General features: G+C 35.4%; 1 protein-coding gene, 1 long non-coding RNA gene and 1 pseudogene across 6 annotated transcripts in view; 1 reads left to right on the top strand and 2 right to left on the bottom strand.

The window, feature by feature from the left end:
- Positions 1-3,279, bottom strand: part of LOC107509447 — a 51,346-nt gene extending 48,067 nt beyond the window's left edge. For all 3 annotated transcript variants that reach the window (XR_004952202.1, XR_004952201.1, XR_001596545.2), the window contains exon 1: positions 2,790-3,279. This is a non-coding gene — a long non-coding RNA (uncharacterized LOC107509447). The remainder of the gene's footprint in view (positions 1-2,789) is intronic.
- SLC8A1 (solute carrier family 8 member A1) overlaps positions 2,343-20,086 on the top strand; it is a 338,333-nt gene continuing 320,589 nt past the window's right edge. For 2 of the 3 annotated variants that reach the window (XM_016141927.2, XM_016141925.2), the window contains exon 1: positions 2,343-2,539. The gene's annotated coding sequence lies outside the window, so the exon portion shown is untranslated. The remainder of the gene's footprint in view (positions 2,540-20,086) is intronic. The other variant, XM_016141944.2, reaches the window with a different exon arrangement.
- On the bottom strand, positions 15,604-15,722 carry LOC118606163 (annotated as a pseudogene).

The following is a 20,086-nucleotide window of genomic DNA, read 5'->3' as shown; positions in this document are numbered from 1 at the left end:
CAAATTCTTTTTTGAACAGAAAGCAGACGCCTCATTCCCGTTATGTGTAACTGTAGAGTCACTGTGCATCCTATATGTCAACTGCCTGTGTATTAAATAAACAGTACCTTACATTGATATAACCCCCTACGATTTATGAGGATCTAGAGCACACATTAACTGAGGATAATTCTAAGAAGGCCAAGTGTTCTCTTGACTGACAGAGAAGAAAATAAAACTCTGTGACATGACCAATGTCACATAGCTAGTAAGTAACAGAGCCGGGACCAGAGCATGGTTTTTTAATTCAAGTCTCCAGCTCACAATCTAAAATCCACTTTTTGTAGTATAGTTTTCTTTTTCTCACCTGACAGGAAGTCCAGAGGTAAGTAGTTCAGGGTTGCAACAGCAAGTCAGTGATGCTGACAAGAACCAACTGGTCCACATTCCTAACCCCAAAACCCTTTGTCCTCCTGCTGGTCCCCTCCTGATCACCAAATGGCTGCTACAGTTTGGGGCTTCAATTTTGTACTCTCGTAAAAGGTGGAAGGGGTACAGGGACAAGAGGGGCAGAAGCTGAGCCTATCCCTGTTTAACAGATAAATAAAAGCTTTCCTGAAGTCCCAGCCAAGGGACTTATTACACCTGCTTGACCAAAACTGCGTTATATGGTCATCCCCCGCAGCTAGGTACAATAAGAAAGAGTTTTGCTTTTAGATTTCTAAAACAGAAACAGGCAAGAGATAAAAGGGTATTAAATATTCCTGGGTAAGGTAATTATCTACTATGTCCATCGCTGAGCTGCATTTGGTCAGCTTTTCAAATAACATATATGTTTTCATTAGATATGAATTATGTAGAATATATTATTGCTAAAGTTATAATGTAGATATTATATATTATAATATATATTATATAAATGATATATAACAGTATATTATTATGTAGAATATGAATATATATATATACACATATATATATCTGAATGGAGGTAGAGAGAAAGAGGTTGGAATGTCAGAAAATTTTGAATTAAAAAAACACAATCTTACCTAAGTGCTTTTGACAGAGATTACTAAAATCTAGAAGTCCTCAAACCTGCTAGTTATATGTTTGTTTTGTACTCTTCTCTCTTTCTTTTTTTATTTCTTTTATAGAAGTGTTAAAATATACAAAAAGTAGAGAGGATAATGTAATAAACTCCCTATCGACCACCTGCAATAATTACCATTTTGCCAGTCTTGTTTTGTCTACCCCTTCTTTTCTTCCTCTGGCATTTTTTAAGCAAACTAGTTCTATTTAAATACACCAAACAGAATTATGCCCGTCTGCCTCAAATTTCTTTTTTTCTTCTGCAAACAAAGGACTCTAGAAGAGTTATAATATGATTTCAGGAAAAAACTAAACAATGAAAAGATGTATTTGGAAATCTCTCTCTCTCTCTCTCTCTCTCTCTCTCTCTCTCTCTCTCTCTCTCTCTCTCTCTCAATATTCTGACCTCTTGTTACACAAGAATAACAACAAACTAAAAAAGATTTAAAAACTGAGAAGCTTAATTTCTAAGGCACAGGAAATCTAAGCTGGGTTTGGCCAACTGCTGAGAGTACCTCTCACCTCTCTACTATGAAGAGCAGGATTTATCACCCTCCCCCACGCCCCACCTTAAAATTTAGGTCACGGTTATGTCATTTAAAGTACCACTGATGTTTAACAAAAGTGGCAATCAGTATTCTATTCAGGTTTACATTTTTTTTTATAATAAAATGTTTTCTAAATCTTAAACCATATACTAAATGATAGCTTAGTAGAACTGCTAAAATATCCTAAATGAGACACTATTGAAATAAGAACCTGGTCTCTCCAAATCTTAGAGATTTTGATTACTTTGACCTTCCGCTGCTACCTTATCCTTTAAGACAAAGAATCCAGAGTGTTAACAACTATTCTCAATTAAATAAATATATTATGTATGTATTCATTGACATACAATGTTATTTATTTGTTCGGCCATTCATTTACATGTTCATTCATTCACTAACACTTCTCAGGTCCCATACATATCTTATTGCTAAAATTTTTAAGAATGAAGACCCCGGAACTTTATTATACTTCTGTTTTCATAAAGCTAAGCAAATCCACACCCCAAAAACTATGTGGGAAGCAGGTACAAACCGGTAGTTTTAAATGTCTGGAGAGGAGAAATGCCAGTCTGGAAAGGGTATTTGCAAAAAGGCATAGTGGCAGGATGGTGGAGTGAGAAGTGGGCCTGGCTGGAAGAATCTCTATATGTGTATTTTTATCATCCATGTGTTGGATGAAGCGGAGAGCTGCCAGATAGCTTCTTTTCGACAGCTTGGAGTTACTGTTGGGAACAGATCCATGTATGGAAGCGAAAGCCGAAAGGCACAGATAAGCAGAGATCCAGCTATGCAAACCATGTTTAGAGACACTTAAAGGACAAGCATCCCAGGTCCTTTCTTTCTGGTAAATTTGGAGAAGCCATCACACCGGGTCTTTTTTCACATCCAGCCCATGTGGACTGAGCAGCCCAGGCTCCACAGAGGTAGGTGCAGGGCTTTTGTAATACAAGTTCTCTAAAGGATCATTCGCGAATATTCCCTCCCAAGCTCTTGATGTCCCTTAAGGGGAGCTGCCAGTTAATATTTGGAAAAAAAGGAAAATTTGGGTTGGGGCTTGCGACTAAGAGGTATTTAACAGCTTTGCCTTCACAAGACAAGGCAGCTTGGTTACAGAGGGAACGTGACAACACAGAATTGCTGCCAAATGTAATCCCTTTGTCTGGGGTCACTTACCGTTCGGATTTTTGCGAGTATGACTTCCTCGATGTTGCCAGCACCTTTGGAATGGGCCACAGCTTCCAGTGGATTCCGTCTGATACTGTGTCTTTTAGGGTGGGGTGGGTAGGATTTACCCTTTTCTTTGCTTGCTCCTCCAAAGCCACCATAAACTGCTGTGTGGCTAGTTCTTCCTTAGATATAGGAAGAGCTGCTTGTAAACGACATTATTATTTTTGGCAGCTGAAGTCATTTTTGCAGTGTTTCTCTGCAGATCGGAGGTTGATTACATCCTGTTCAAAGATTCTTGGGTTGCTTTCACAAACATGGGGTCTTGCGCAAGTTGAAATTGCTGAAACCAGCTGTAAACACTGGAATTTTCTCAGTACCTTTAACATTTTCCTGCTTTCTTTTTTGTTAATGACTGAAAATCTGGGGACTTGAGGAGAAATTTTTCCAAAGATATTTGTAGTTTTGTCATCAGGAATGTTTGGGGAATGGTAGATTGTGTAAAATAACAGAAGTCATCTGACTCAGGGGTCCAAAGAAAACATATGGATATGAAGACTAAAATAATACTGGTATCAACATGCCTCCAGTCTATTTTCTAGAATACTGCTTAACCTAGCCAAATCATATCAATTACACTTTGAAATGCTACTCCAGTTAATTGCCAAATTGTAATAATTAGATTATTAAAGCAGTTCTTTTAAAATTGCTAGCAAAATCTGAGAACTGCAATTACAAAGTTGAGAGAAAAATATTTCAGGTCATGTCTATAAAATATATGTGTGTTTGTAAGATTGAATTAAAATAGAATTCTTACACAAGATAATAGAATTTAAATTCAAGATTTCTCTTATTGAGAATAAGGTGTCTATATTTCAGGTGAGGTTTGAACCAACTATTCATTTAACTAAAAGTTTTCAATCTCATGATAGAACATGAAAGGAAAAAAAAAGAAAAACTGTGACTTTTCCTTCTCTAATGACAAAAGATGGTATGGAAAATGATTAATAAAAAGTATAAGAGTAATAATAATAAAAGAGTTTGTAATACTGACCAAGAAGATGTTCACTGGATAAATTAGATAACTGGGAAAGGCAATTCACTTAAGTGATATAGATAAAATGGCTTTAATTTTGTGGTGGTTTCCTTCAAGTTGTGCATGGCCCATAATACCAAAAAAAGTGGCAGAAAAAGAAAACGTGGTTTTATTTCCATAATAATACATCATCTTTATTAAAATAATAACACTAAAATATGGATGTTTTCATTGAATAATTCCTTTTCTGTCTAGCCTATTTACATTGACAACACATTATATTAATAACATATCACACTTACCCTTTCCACATTTCTAAAATAGGCTGTTTTACTTCCCTTAAAAATACTAATATTCTGTATTAGAAAAAAAAAATAAACTATGCCTTTTTTTTTTTAAACTAACAGAGACCAGCTGTCATAACGTTAGCTAAAGTAGAACAGGCTTACAAAAAAGATGATTTTAAAATTAATTAAATACTACATACCAACCAGTTTTCCAAAAGGATGGCACAGCAGGAGTTTTGACAATTTTCAATATGTAAAGGTTATTATAAATTATACACTAGTATTTGTGTTCAGATGCAATGTACATATGACATCATCTACTATTTTCTCATTTGTTTACTGCCAAGTACACTTCAAATGTGCATCTTCATGAGTAATGTCTGCTCCTGTTTTTCTTTAGCAACCAAATTTAAGAAGTGTAATGTAAGTAATAAAGAACGACGGACTGCTTTTTTTATATAAAGTATGTCAACATCAATGAAAAAAGGTTGACACATCGTCAAACTACCTGTCCTTTTGACTTATGACTTCTTAAGCATTCAGTGATGACTGTACATGTAGAAAATCTTGAAGAGATCATATTTTGAGAAGAAAATTGTATTGACAGTCTCATGTGGGAACAAAAAGTGAATGCTCTATGCTAAAGTTGAAATTTGTCCTAAGAGCACAGATTTGATGCTTCTATCTATATGACTGGGCGAGACTGGACAGCTTCTGGGCCTGGGCGAGAATGGGTAGCTTCCGGGCCTGGGTGGTGTTACAAAGAGCAGGAGGAGTAACTGTTTTTAGGGGCTTTGATGGGGAACAGTATCCATGAATATTGGGGATAAATTTATATGAAAGTAAAAATAGATATTTACTTTTCCAGAGGCATGGAAAATTTTGGCCCACAGGAAAAAATCATTAAGCTTCAAGGGAATGATAGCATTGGTTACTCAAAAATAAATAAATAAATAAATCCCCTTGAGAAGGTTCAAATAAAATAAAATTCTCTCAGGTTATTAAAAACTGTGAGACAGTGAGTAGTCCCAGACAAACTATTAAAAATTTCAAGAAATTTCAAGAAAGCATGAGAGTAAAAGACAGTACTGGTAAGGAATTTGAAGACCAGAGAAGCTGTGTTCTTTCTCCAAGGTCAATCAATGGAAGGTGAAGGTTCTCCAGAATCCAGATCCCCTAGTTTTCTGATCAAATCTGATCAGTCCATGCTGTACGTCTTCTAATTTCTTAAAGTTACATGATATTTTCAAGTGTCGTAGCAAGATATTAGAAGAAAATTCCATGCCAGAGAATTTTGAAAGGTAGTTTTAAGGCATATAAAGTAATGAAAGGGGAACAAATTTCCACGGCACTTAATGCTGCTGAGGAGAAAATGGTCTTTCCTGTTCCGCTGACTTCTTCCCCTGAGATGAGCCACGATTCTCAACTCTAACTGTACATTAGCATCACTTACGATGGGTGATGTCCCCACTACACCCCTGAGAGACTAAATATGCTCATGGGTTCCAGGCAAGGGCAATTTGTTTTTAAAATCTACCCCATGAAATTCTAATGTGCAACCAGGATTGATAACCACTTCCTTTTTTGCAATAAAAAAGTTGTATCAATCCAATTTATTTCAACAGAGGGAGTTAATAGAAGCACAGCTGAAGATTTTTTTAAAAATTGCTTTTTCCCAAAAAGGTGATTTCTTTGGAAGTTTTATTGATGTCATCTTTGCCGAAAGGGAGTTTCTATGTTTTAAAAAAGTAAAAGTTTCAGCATAGTTCAAAAGAATTTTTCTCTGAAATAAAGGATTGATATGGATCTTTTAGTATTGTTCATACTCCTTAACTTCATACTACTGAAACCTATGTGGCTGCTAGTCACGTTTATTGAAAGATGAAAAAAGTATATGCGACGTTATGAATCTTAACTGCAGCTGCTAAACAAAATTTTATATTGTTTTAGCAAATTATCAAACAGCCATCTTGAAAGGGTGTATTTTGGATAGCAACAGTTCTAAGAAATAGACAATCGTTGCCCCTTTTTTTGCCTTTTGTCTTTCTAAATGTCAAGAACTTTGGAGAGAGGGTGCATGATTTTATGCAGAAGATATAGTAATGTATCATATATCAGATATATTAATATATCAAAATATATGAATAAGAAACTAACACAAGCTAAAATACTAAAAGGATATGTAGGGCCACAAAAGACTCCTTCTATTTCAGTGGGAAATAAATACTAAGCTCTCAGAGTCTTGAAAAAAAGATTCTGGGCTGATGCAGGTAGAGATAAAATAAGTAACTTTAGATTTCAGCTCCAGGCAAAGAAGACTATTCAAGACAGTAAGTGGAAGCAGTGATCAGAGTTACGACTCCTAAGGTTGCCTGGAGTCAGATAGCCTGAGTTTCATTCTGTCTCTTCAATGTTTCATTCTGTCTCATCAATGTATTGATGGCTGAGTGACTTTAGACAGATAACATCACCTTTGTAAGCCTCTGTTTCCTTCTCTGCAAATTGTGGACAGCAGGAATAACCATATTGAAGGTATTAAGTGGCAAAATACTAATCAAGAGTTTCACGTAGTGACCAATAAACAGCAGTTCTATCTTTGCAAGCAATATTAAATTCGAACGGTTTTTTCTTGAGAGACTGTTATCCCTGTCGCTAGAAATATTAAATAGAAGAGTTATCACATTTTAAGGAAAGTGTAGATGAATTCTCAAGTGCCTTTCAACTCAGTTTCTAAAATCAACTCAGCATTAAAGTTGAGCATTTGGTAGATATTGATCAAATACTTGTCGATGGGTTGATTATAAACATTGAATTCACCTCTTACTCCAAATCATACCATGAAGGTGAGCCTGGAAACTATTATGTAAGATATCAAAAATCAATACATACAGATATATGTTCATTCAACATTAACAGACACAAAAAAATTTCAAAAATGAAATCATATAATAGAAGAGAAGGACACCAGGTAGGAATCCATTGAAGGATTATAAACTGGGAAATGAAATGAAGTAATTTATATTTTTTAAAGTTTATTTTGGCTACAGTAGGGAAAATAAAGTGTAGAAAAGTAAGCAAATGAAAAACAAGTGGGTGATAATAATAGATACCCTACAAGTCAAATGTCTATATCATTGGTCATTAGAACATTTTTTAGTGTAAAATGAAGAACTATTAATAATTACACTGGATCAACAACAGTGAATTGGGAATGTCCCAGATGAACTGGGACATATGCTTGCCTTAATTAAAAGGCTGTTTTCAAGAATAAATGCTTACTGAGTGGGTGTTTTTAAAAAGCAGCTAAAATTAAGAGCTGCCAAACTCTTTCAACAAATACTAGATTTATAACATTAATGGCCTATAGACTAAAAATAGTACTATGAAAGAATAAACTAGGGGCTACTAGATTAAACCCAGGTAAACTGATTTTTACCAGAGGAGTTCTTGGAGTTTTTAATAAGCTAATCTACCTGAAGAATATCTAAACGCTATTTTTGTTACGTAGTGTTTTTCAAAGTCATTCACCCATAGATTTTATTTTTTCAAGGAGATAATGTCTTGTGACTCCAGCCTTCCCTGGAACTCAATATGGTAAGTAATAGTCTAGGAGAAAGGTTTGGTTCAGAGATAGAGTGGAATGGGTAGTAAGTGTGATTTCAAGATGTGATCCATAAATGTTAATTAGATTGCTGGGTAGATAACTCAGTGATGGGAGGAGTCCCAAACCACGATTTAGACGCAGTGTCACTCTGATTTGACTGCTACCGAAATGTCAAGGTTGTACTGATCTCTTGGAGATGCAAGGAAGCCTCTTCCCATTTTCCATAAAAATTTAATATTTGCTTTGTTCATGCAGTTCAATGGACTTCAGTTTACACATGGGAATTTTCGAAAATAAAGTTTCTTAGTGCCTTTTTTCTTCTCCCCCAGTAAGGACATGGGATCAGAGTCAAAGATAGTAGGCCAGAAAAAAAAAAAAAAAGTTCTGAATTACTATTGACTCGGGAGTCAGCAACATGCAAGGAAAACTAAAGTATGTAAAGTGTGAAGGCAAGAAGATGAGCTCAGAAATGAAAGAAATACCTAACCTTGTCATTTAGCTAAGAAGAAAGTTGACCTGGGATCTAAAGTGTGGGCTATTGCGGGCAGCTGACTTCCCATACACTCTGATGGGAGTTGTGTAGGTGAGCCAGCAAGCATAACACTTGGGAATTGTCACCAACTTCCCACCGCTGAATTGCAAATGATCCATCAACTTTAAAAACCTGCTTAAATGGTATCTCTTTAAACCTCTTTTTCTACCTAATATCCTGTTGGTGGAGAGCGGAGTGCAATTACCCTCTACGGTCCTATAACCACTAATAACGACGATAGCTAATGCATAGGGTAATTTCTATGTACCAGGCACTTTTCTCCATGCTTTGACATATACTAACTCATTGGATCCTAACGATAATCTTACAAGCTGGATCCTATTATTTTCCTCATTTTCAAATGACAAAAACGAGACAGACAGGGGTTAAGTAAATCCGCCCAGGGTCACACAGCTCTTAAATAGTGGAGCTGGACAAATCTGGCTCCAAAGTTAGTTATTATCCACTCCATTATGAGCAAGTGCATCACAAAGATTAACAGAGGAAGGTAACTTCTCTTATATAGTAATAGTTCTAGTCCTTGTAATCATAGAGAACATAATTCCTGTTCCAACTACATCCTTTGAGGTCTCTGAAGACCAATAGTTATCGCATTTCTCTCACACTTTCTCCAGTTTCTTTAGTGTGTTCTTTCACAGCATGCATGAGAATTTCTGCGAACTTTAATGCCTGAAAACTAGTCTTTGCACACTAGTCTGCCTATTTTATTATTTACCTAGTTGATGTATTGAGGAGATTGATAGCCACAACTCAGCCAAGAAGTACTTTGCAGGTAATTTTTAGGGCTCTTGGTACAGGACCTGAAGACTCACCCCTATTAAATTATATCTGTTAAGGTCCTTGTGGATCCTAAATGTCATCATCTGTTTTCATTCTTCATCTATTGCAAATATAGTGAGAATGGCTTTTATATCTCCATGCAATACTTGGACAAAGTATTTGGCCAAAGCCGAGAACAGTGCCATGCAGAGCACTGCTTACTTTTTATCCATCCCAAGTCAGCAATCTTTGAGCACAGTTGTTTAGTGAGGATTCCACTTAATTGCATTATCAGTCAGCCCATATTTCTCCTTTTAGTCCAAAGTGCTTTTGTGTAGTTATGTAAAATATTTTGATGAAGATCAGAACTCATGTGCCAACAGAATTTTTTAGTGCGGCTAATTTAAGATCATTAAATATTACGAGGTTAGGCCGAATTGACTTTAAACATTGAAACAATACTGTGTAATTTGCAATTTTATGGCTTCTCCTTCAATCTCCAGAGTTCCTCAAAGACTACTGATCGATTCAGCATTCTCTTTTTAAAAGTTTTCATACATTAGAATGTAATTTACTTGTGCAAAGCATCTGAACAAATTTAAAACAGTCAGTACTGTTTTACCATCACTTTCATCTTGACCCTAGTTTCCCATTATAATGTTTACTGTCCACCCTCCCATTAATACACCCAACTAGTATTGAGATCCCCTGACTCAAACTTAATATATTCAAAATTAAACTTGTCATTTTTATTATTCGCCTGACTCACTTTTCTGGTTTATCTAACTCTTCGATTAACTAAGCCAAAAAGACAGCTTAGACTTTTTTTCCTTGATCTGCAGTCTCCCTACCACAAGAAATCAGTCCCCAAATCCTATAACTCTTACCTCCTGAATATCTCTCATATTCATTTCCACCACTTTTTACGGTATATTACATCAATGATTATAATAGCATGCTAAAATATGCCCATCCACCAGCCTCGCCACTCACAACTGTCCTCCATTTTGTTGTCAAAGTGATTTTGCTGAGACCCAATTTTGATCAGTCATATTCATGTGTAAAAAAATCTTTTAATAAATCCCTATAATGTCCAGAATAAAAGTTCAAATTCATTAGCTTAGTACCAAAGACTGTTGAAATCGTAGCCCTGCTTAGGGCCCTAAGCTTGTCTCTCTCTATCTCCCAATAAAGGTTAATTGTCCCAGCTTTACCAAACTACTTATGATTCACTACAGTAGTCTAGCGTGGCTCATGTCTCCAGTTTCTTACATGTTCATTTACCTTATTTCTTCAGTGTTTTCTCTCTCTCTCTCTCTCTCTCTCTCTCTCTCTCTCTCTCTCTCTCTCTCTCTCTTCACTTAACAAGCCCTGCTACCACTTTAAGAACCATTCTCTCTGTGACACTCTCTCTTTCCCATCATCCAATTCTGGTGTGTATTCTCCCTTTACACTCCTACTACATCTCACATTTATCTCCATGATAGTACCTAGTATTGTCAACATGTATTTTTCTGCCTCCTTGTTAGACTTTAAGCAACTCGGGGGCATGTACTTATCTTACCCATCTTTATATGTGAAGGACTTGCTTGGCTCAATGTCTGACGTATGGTGGGGGTAATCCATAAATGTTTATCTAATAACTAAATGAGTAAGTTAAAATAATTCTCACTGGATGAAAAACTAGAAGAAAATGTACTGAAGGAATAATGTTTTTTGTTTTTTGTTTTGTCTTCCACATACCTGAAGCAGGGAGGGTCTATCCCTTCCTCGCTTAGCTCCAAACTGTTAAGCTAATTTTTAAGATTCCTATTTATTTTTTACATTCTAAGGTCTTCCAGACTAACTTATAAAGAGATTTTTGTAATATAATTCATTTGCATGTTAAAGAATGTGTGGCTTTGGTGTTTGGTTAACTCCAAAATATACAGTCTACTTATTGTAAGGCCATTGAAACTCGCCGATCTCAGAAACTGTCAACCTTACCAGCCTCAAAGTGAAAAGACTCATGCCGAAGAGAGGGTAATTGAAATCTCTTTCTTTTAGATGAGTATTCTCTTTTTAATTATTTTATCTTTCAATATTCACAAATATTCTGAGAATAACTTTTTAAAAATCAAATATTGGTGTGTCTGCTTAAAAGGGAAAAAAACAACACATGGTGATAGCAAAAAGTGTCTATTAGCATTTTTAGCAAAATTATCCAGATCTGGCTCCAAGTGTTTGAAGTTCTTGCCCTATAGCAGTATTTTCTCTCTTCAGATTGTTCCTAAATCCTTTTGGATAATACTTTTAGAACTTTTATTTTAATCACACAACACTACACACCATGTGAGTAGTGCCTCCATTTGGATCCAGAAACCTGCCTCATTTTATCAGTATATAAAAGCGGATATGCCAAGTACACCTAGTCAAATAACCTATTTATTTAAAGCAATATGAAGATCCCATTTAGATAACATCTAAAAATTTAGATAGCATCTAAAATTTGACCAAGGCTTCTTATTATTCTATTTATTAGAGTCAGAGTATTTCCTGCCAGTGAGAAAAAAAAAAATGATAAGGAGTAAAGGTTGGGCGCTTTCAATGTGAGGAGACTAAAAGATAAACAACTATGTTCAAAATCCTAAGTCCTGGCTTGACGTTTCAATTCTGTCACAAAACAAATAGCAAGTCACTAATATTCGCCAGACCTCCGTTTTCTCTGAAGGATGAGGAAGTTGGATTTCATAACCATTGGAATACCTTTTCACTGTAAAGTTCATGGTCAAAAGTTGCATGAGATGATGGAGTAATAGACTCGTAAGAAGTCTCTCATTGTACATGTTGGTTTTTTACTCACCAATACACCTGTGATTTGCTCCTACAGCTAACTCTTTGTTCTTGACATCGTTTATCATTTTTGCATAAATTGTCCTAGTCATTGTCATCTGAGGCAAAATCAAGGAGACATAATTAGAAAAAAAATAAAATAAAAATGTGCTTTAAGAGTTTGTCCTGAACTTGGACTCTTCTCTTTTCTCATACACATTTAATATAAGATATGCTGTTCCTCAGAAGATGCTTTACTTTCAGACATAGAGAGAATAATAATTATTATTATGACAACCATTTGTTGAGCTAATGCATTATGAGCAGATAGCCAGAATTTGAATGTATGTCTGCTTGGCACTAAAATCTATATTTTCTCCACCATGTGTTGTGACTTGGATAATCATCATTCAAAACGGCAGTTTTTGTCATGAACACTGAAGAAATCGTGTCTTTGAAGAATTATAAAATTATGTATCAATTGATATATAACTTTCCCACATTATTTATCTTCATTTTATTTATTACAGTGCTGTTGAAGGTAAACAGAATACCAAGTTGACAAATCTAGTACCAGACTTCCAGTCATACTCCCAGCAGTATGAATTTTCACTTTAGTTTTAGCTTCAGTTTTTCATTTGTAAATGAATGATAATAATATAGACTTCACTGGTAGGGAGGTTGGAGTTTGAGTGGCAAAATGGGACAACGTATGGGAAAGCATAAACACATAATAGATGTCAAAAGGTTTTCCTTTATTTTCCCTCATATTTACCTCTGTGTTTGCTTTAGAAAATACAACTATGATCATTAGACAGAAGGCAGAAGCACTCGCTTCTGATCCCAGCTCTGCTAATGGCTGACATGAATTACATTCATGAATAAATGGCATGAACTATTTTGAACATCAAACAAAGGAAAGATGGAACTAAATAATCTCTAGGCCCCACTTGGCTGTACATATTTATAATTTATTTACTCTCAAAAGCAATTTCTCATGTTTGTATTTCCTCTTTGAAATCCGGAGCTTATTTTTAGTATTTGCACTGAAAACATTTTTCAGAAAAGCTATTGGATTGAGGTCAAAGATGTCCAGGTACCTAAAAGAAATTAAAACATAAATGAATGAGTCACCAAAAGGCAGTGGGGCAGCCAGACCTGTCAGATCTTTTTGTTATTAGAATTTGGGCCAAATGACTCAAATATTTGATTGTAGTGATTGCTGAGGCCTGTAGAGGGGAGAAGGCACACACATTTGGGTAGATCAGATCTGACATTAAGTTTCTCAAAGCTGCACAAAGGGAAAAAGGATCAAGTGTTTAAAAAAATGGGAGAAAGAGAATGAAAAAGGAGGAGACCCCATTACAGAGATAGAACATAGCTACTGACTGGTCATCCACTGGTATAAGTAATATGGGAAAGGTTGCTGGATTATGATGCAAGAAGAACTGGAGTCCAGCTGGCTCTCCAAATCCCCAGTTCCACGGTCTTGGTAAATTTATTTTCATTTTCTGGTTCTAAGCTTCTCTGACTATAAAATAAGAATTCAAATTGTATGGTTACCAAAGGACCCTCACGACTGTTAAGTTTTATGTGCAAGAGAAGCACAGATGTTATGAAATCTTATCCCTTTTCATATGAAGAGAACCTCTTTGCGTTGGTTCGTCTTTGAGCCTTACAGCTTCAAAATAAAAATCGCGTATTTTAACAATTTGCTTTTTTACTTTTACATTCTTATGTTGTAAACATATAAATTTGGTAGAAAGCGAAGTGAATGGCAGGATTTTCAAGTCCAGATTTGAGAAAATATCACTTACCAATTCCTCATAATTTCTGATTTTTAGATATTCTTACTCTGTTTCTCTATCATATGATTAGCATCTTTTCCCATATATTCCAACCAGATGTTAGTCATCACTGTGCTTTAGAAGTTTTGCTTCTTTTCACTGATGTTATTAATACCTTGTGTTCAATATCTTTGCCAAACTGACATCAGAAGTCTTTCATTTTGAGTTTTATTCTTAGATATCCCTGGGTATCTGGATAAGTAGTTGTGAATCCAGTGACTCCTTCCCACTCCCCATGAATCATCTCCAAATATTACCATGTTATATTCAAGGTTGCATCTTTAGTATACATAAGGGTTTTCCATTTACTGGTGATTCATTAAGTACCTAAAAGATACTCACCTTTGTTTCCTTGACACTTATTGGAATACTATGTATCTAGAAAATTCTAATCAGTTTTGAATAGGTTAATATATCTGCATTTATTAAAAGAAGCATAGTTTATGCATTCCATATATGAGCAAAAGATTTAGAGAAACAATTAAGTGATATAAAGGGAATAAATGAAGATCCGAAAACTTCAAAACAAAATTTTTATGTACTTATTATCTTCTGAAATACTAAAGATTCTGTTTAGAATCTCCACCAGTAATCAAAGGTTAAAAAAATAAAAAAATTTATCTCTCCATGCTTTCCAATGAGCCACATGTTTTAAAGTCAAGCACAGTGCATCTGCCCTCATAAATATGTGATTGCACATTCCAAGTGATTGATGATGTTTAAATGATGCAAATTTTCCTTGGATATAAGTAAAATATCCACACAGTTTCACCAGTTTCTTGCTGGAAGAAAAACTTATGCATATTTAATGTCATCAAAATTTTCATGAATGTCTCTTGATCAGTGATGGAAAAAACATGGATTTTTGTTTGTGTGTGTTTATTTTTAACACAGATTTGATGGCACAATGTAAAACATTAGGAGTGTATCATGTCCTCCTTCCCCCAGCCACTGACAGCCACTTTCTATTACTTTTTTTTTTCTTCTTTATCTCCTCTTTCCTTCCTCTTCCCAGTCTCTGGTAGTCACCACTCTGTGTTACAATGAATTCAGCAGTTCGCCCCCCCACCCACCCACCCTAGTTTTATCAAGAAACCATTAACATATATTATTGTATATATTTAAGGTATACAGCATGATAGTTTGATTTAGATATATTGTGAAGTTATTACCACAATAAGTTCAGTTACATCTCATCTTATATAGACACCATAAAAAAAGAAAAATAATTTTTTTTCGCCTTGTAATGAGAACTTGTAAGGATTCACTCTCTTAATTTTTCTGTATATCTTATAGCAGTGTTAGCCATAGTCATAATGCTGTACTCATACTTATTTATCTTATAACTCTAAGTTTATACCTTTGGACCACCTTTTTCCAATTCTCCACCTCTACTCCTCCGTGTCTGGTAACCACAATCCTGATCTCCTTGTATATGAATTTGTTTTTTGAGTTTTTTTCTTCTTTATCTTTTTATCTTTTTCTTTCTTTCTTTCTTTCTTTTTTTCAAGTTCCACATATAAGTGAGATCATACAATATTTGACTTTTTGTGTCTGGCTTCTTTCACTTAGCATCAAGTTCTTCAGTTGCACCCATGTTGTTGCAAATGAATTCTGGAGATGGATAGTGGTTGACAGTTGCACAAGAATGTGACTGTCCTTAATGCCACCAAACTGTACACCTAAAAATGGTCAAGGTAGTAAGTTTTATGTTGTGTGTATTTTACCACAATAAATAACAAATAAATAAATAGATTTATTTTTAAAATAGAAGTCTATCATTGTGTGAAGGTGACTTCCCTCACTTCACATTGGGCTGTAAAATCTTAAAACTAGCTTTTTTTTTTTAGGAGAGGCAAGCCTCGGTTGGCCTCGCAAATTGCAAGGACCTTGTCAGTTTACAATTTCTTCCTCTTCTACTTTTTATGCCTACAGCACCTGGTCTTCCTAGGTGGTCTCCCATCCAAGTACTAACCAGGCCCAACCCTGCTTAGCTTCTGAGATCAGATGGGATGGATCTTGTTCAGGATAGCATGGCTATAGAATAGAAACTGACTTTTTAATAAGAGGATACTATATTGGCTCCCGGGGATTTAGAAAAGTGTTTTATTAGCTAAAGTTTTGGGATTATTCCTGTTGGAGAATCTTGCCAACGAACGTTCTGATTCTTTCCCTGCTCAGAAACCAACCCCATGCAAGGCTGTTGAGAAGTTATGTAATGGTCTTTGTGAGAACTAAATCCTGAGAGTTAAGTACTGTGTCTGTCAAGGGAGAGAAGTAAATCTGCCTGTTCTTCTGCCCTCAAGCTTTTTTCTGTCCCCTGTCCTTCACCAAGCAAAATGTTCTAACCCCAAAGTGAAACTGAGTCTCTTTCCCACTTCCCCTTCCAGCAATAGGCCACAGTCCTCTTACCAGCAGAGTGGAAAAAGCTGCTCTGGCATCTTAGAGGAGTAATGCCGAATGTCACAAAAGTGAGGAGAGACTTATAGGTTGGTGAAAAAACATGGAACCATGTCCTTGGGAAGAAAAGTTCCTCCTTCTTTCCTCTGCCTTGTACCCCACCTCTTTAAGAATCCAATTTCCATTCTGCACACGGTAGATATGTCATGTTGAACTTAACACAAATCTTTTTGCCTATATATTTATTTTTGGTTTACAAGGCTCATGTAGTCCTATTTAAGCACAGCAAAATTTGAGGTAAATTACACTTTTGTTTTGTAGATGGTGAAACTGTAAAGACAGACCTGATTTCTAATTCTGTTTCTATTATAAATTACCAGTACTGTGTAACCTTAGGCGATTGCTTTAGTTTTCTAAGCCTTCGTGTCCTCTCTGTAAAACAGGGATCGATAACCTCAGAATTGATGCAACAGTTACATGAGATGTTTGCCAAGCACTTAATGCTATACCTGACACAGACTGAGCACCTTAATCGATGACAGTTATTATCATTAGGGTATGATCGTTACTATAATTATGATTATCTTGTGGGATTCTGATACAGATCTTGCACTCCAAACCCAATATTCTTTCCTTTATCACAGAGCCATAGTCTCAAGCAGCATTGCAATCTACCGCGGTGCAGATGGAAGGCTCAGTCATAGAGCACTATGTATCCTCTTCCCACTTTCACTGAAATATTACAACGAGTGGATACCCTGTGAAGATAATAAGAATTCTAAGACATGGGCACAGTCCTGAAAACTCCCAGTCAAGTAAAGAAATCAGATTACTATATATAATACTAAAATACACAAGGAAAGAACTCCTGTGAACTTAAGTAACCTTTAAAAGTAAAGATTTGGGTGGGAGGAAAAGAAAATATGAGTGAGGAGATTAATGGCTTATTGCAAAAATGTTTGATTTTCTTTCTCTCCTCCCTCCTTTCCCTTGCCTCCAACCTTTGGTCACTTTACTTAAAAAAAAAGAAAAGAAAAGAAAAAGAAAAAAAGTTGGTTTTATTCAGAAATACACTGTCATATGAGACTTCCCTTTTGGCAGTTGAAAGGGAACATGTTTATTTTTTCCACGTGCTGAACAGGCTCTCAAAAAAAACAACAACAACAAAAACCCCTGAGAATCATGTTTCAAGGGAATTTGCCTGCCCATTCACATCCTGTTAAACGAGATGGCAAGAGTCAACCCTAAGAACATTTTAATGGACTCAAATTTCTTAAGTTCTATCTCATGGCAATTCCCTGGCATTTATAGTCTTTCACCAGCTTTCTCAGTGAGCTTAGGGGGAGGGGAGAGGAGGATTATGGATTTAAAAAAGCCTTCACTTTCTTTCAGTCTATTTTTGTCCACAGAAGGTGTCCCCCTTGTGGTAAAAGCAAAGGCTAGCCTGGCATTTCATCTAATCTTGTGCTATTTCACACATACACAAAGACCTTTAGTTTTCTGTCTTTCCTCCTTTAATAGCTCTTGCTTTTAGAAGGTTAAACTTTTATTCAAATGCTTATTCCTATCTGAAAGTTAATGCAAAACTCAAAGCCAGACGCATGCAGTTAGCTGACTTTAAACTTTTTAACCTCACTTATTATTATTACTTTACAATTCTCCTTGCCTGGAACTGATTGTACAGCTTTTCCATGAAGTAGTATCCGAGATTAAGATGGTGTTATCTGTCCATTAACAATTTACTTACTGAAGCATGAAAAAGTACTTAAGGACAAGTGTCCGTTTCAATGCCACGGCTGACCATTAAGCTTTCTTGGTTATGCAACCCAGCTCTGCCTATTTAACAGCGATGGGAAAACCAGTCGGAGTCAGCAGGCACCGCAATGGGCTCCTTTCACCCCTGTTTCTCTAGCTTTGGCATCAGAGTAAACACTAAAGTAGTGAGAGTCGGCAGTTTTTGTTTTTTGTTTTTTGTTTTTTTAATTTCTAAGGCAGTATCTCAATCGAACTGCTTGCTGGTTCTCTGTTTTAAGCAGTGAGTAGGAATAGACTTTATTTCCTATGTCTACTATGTCAGTATATCCACTCAGCTTCTCCAAAACTCCAAGAATAGTAAAGGTTTTACATGCTACTTTATTCAAGCAAAATAGAAGGTGATTAAGAGCTCTGAGACATTCATTTTATAAAGGAAATCCAATCTAGACTCTTTCTCATAGGAGAATAAAAAAAGAGAGAAATGTGAAATATACCTCTCAATCAACTATCTTCTATAACTAAAGTAATTTCTAGGGGGAATATGTTATAGATTTAAAGAGTTGAGAATTGGCAAATATTAAGGAGAAAATCTGAGTAGTGCTAAATCTGTATTTCATAGCATGGATTTCTACATCTATATGTTTCACCTCTAATGACACATCTTCAAGGAAGCCTGGCAATATGTATTTTTCACTATTGGCAACCCGATAGCTTGGCATATTTCCTACACACAATATATGTTGTTTATTGAAAACATAATTGAAAAATAAAGTGAATATTTCAACAATATTTGATGCATTTATACCACCTCCTTCTCAAAAAATGATTTCTACAACTCCCATTGAAGATTATATTATGTACAATATATTAGGATCACACAAATATGAAATCTCATTAATTAAAAAGATGTTTTTGGACATATTTTCTCATTTCCTACATATGCTTTCTAACTTTTCCATATTGATATGTTATCTTCTGTGTTTTCCAAAAAAAATGTAACATTTAAAAATCAAATATAGGATGGCTTGTGTATAAAATACATTATGGAGTATGAGAATTATTTATTAGAAACAGGATATATCTTTTCATCTATGGCAAAATTATGTTTCAAGGGACATGATCTAATTAAGCATCCAGAACCAGAGACATGCTGAAATAAATTTCACCATTTGTGATGCTAGACCGAAGTAGAAGATATCAGGACCTTCCTTCATGGTCTTTGTTATTTCTCTTATATCATGAGTGTATTTTCCTGGCAGGGATTATTTGAATAAATTTTTTTGATCATTCATTTAAAAATCTGTAGCATAAACGATTCTATTGTTTTGAATTACCAGCCTGTCAAGATGGAGAAGGCAGAGCAGACCATTAGGTCAATCCACAGCAATATTGATTGGTTCATTATCATTGACATTTGTGAAGAGAAATGAATTGATGAAATATAACTATGCCTCTACTAACTATTGGGCTTTTCATTTTTTCTGAGGCAATGGATACAGTCCAACTAATGAAAATTGTGTTTTTATCATGATCTTAGAACAAACTGCCAGTGACTTAATATTGAATCCTGGGATCCTTAGAAAATTCACATAATGCAAAATTCCCACTGTTCAAACCACTAAACTGATTATCTGGGAATACTGTACTCACTTTAGACAACACATTTCTAAAGAGTTAATAAAATACAAATGACCAGTAAGGCAAAAACATCTGGGAAGAACCACAGTGACAAACAGGGGAAGGAGCTGTGGACGTTTCAGTTGATTTGAGAAGACGTAAGAGCTGCCTTCCAATGCAGAAAGGTCCACCGCACAAAAGCTGAGGGTTTTATGGAGCGTGTGACAACACCCATAGGTGGAAGAATTCAGAACAACATAAAGAATTCTCTAATAATTTCAGAGGTACAGCAAAGAGTTGAGATTCCTTGACAAGAAGTGAGTTTCTTTAGAACAATTAAAAGTGTCCAAAGAGTGTCAGACAACTAATTTTCAGATAAGTTACTGAAAGAATATTTTATTACAAAACAATCTGGACTGTATAGTATTTAAGGGCACTTTCAACTCAAATAATTTAGAATTACCTGAATTACTTGCTAGCTGCTAGCAAGTGATTAGAATTACTCTGATAGCAAGCAATCAGAGCAATAGAAATTCACAAGATAAATTCAACTTCGCATATAACAGGTGAAAACAGATTCTTATTAAATAAATAAAGGAGAATTATTCTTAAGGGCCTGGAATATGAAACTGGCAAT

Source organism: Rousettus aegyptiacus, unplaced genomic scaffold, assembly GCF_014176215.1.
Source record: "Rousettus aegyptiacus isolate mRouAeg1 unplaced genomic scaffold, mRouAeg1.p scaffold_m13_p_7, whole genome shotgun sequence".
NCBI lineage: Eukaryota > Metazoa > Chordata > Mammalia > Chiroptera > Pteropodidae > Rousettus > Rousettus aegyptiacus.
The sequence above is the reverse complement of the archived record's forward strand: the minus strand, read 5'-3'. Positions and strand labels throughout refer to the sequence as shown.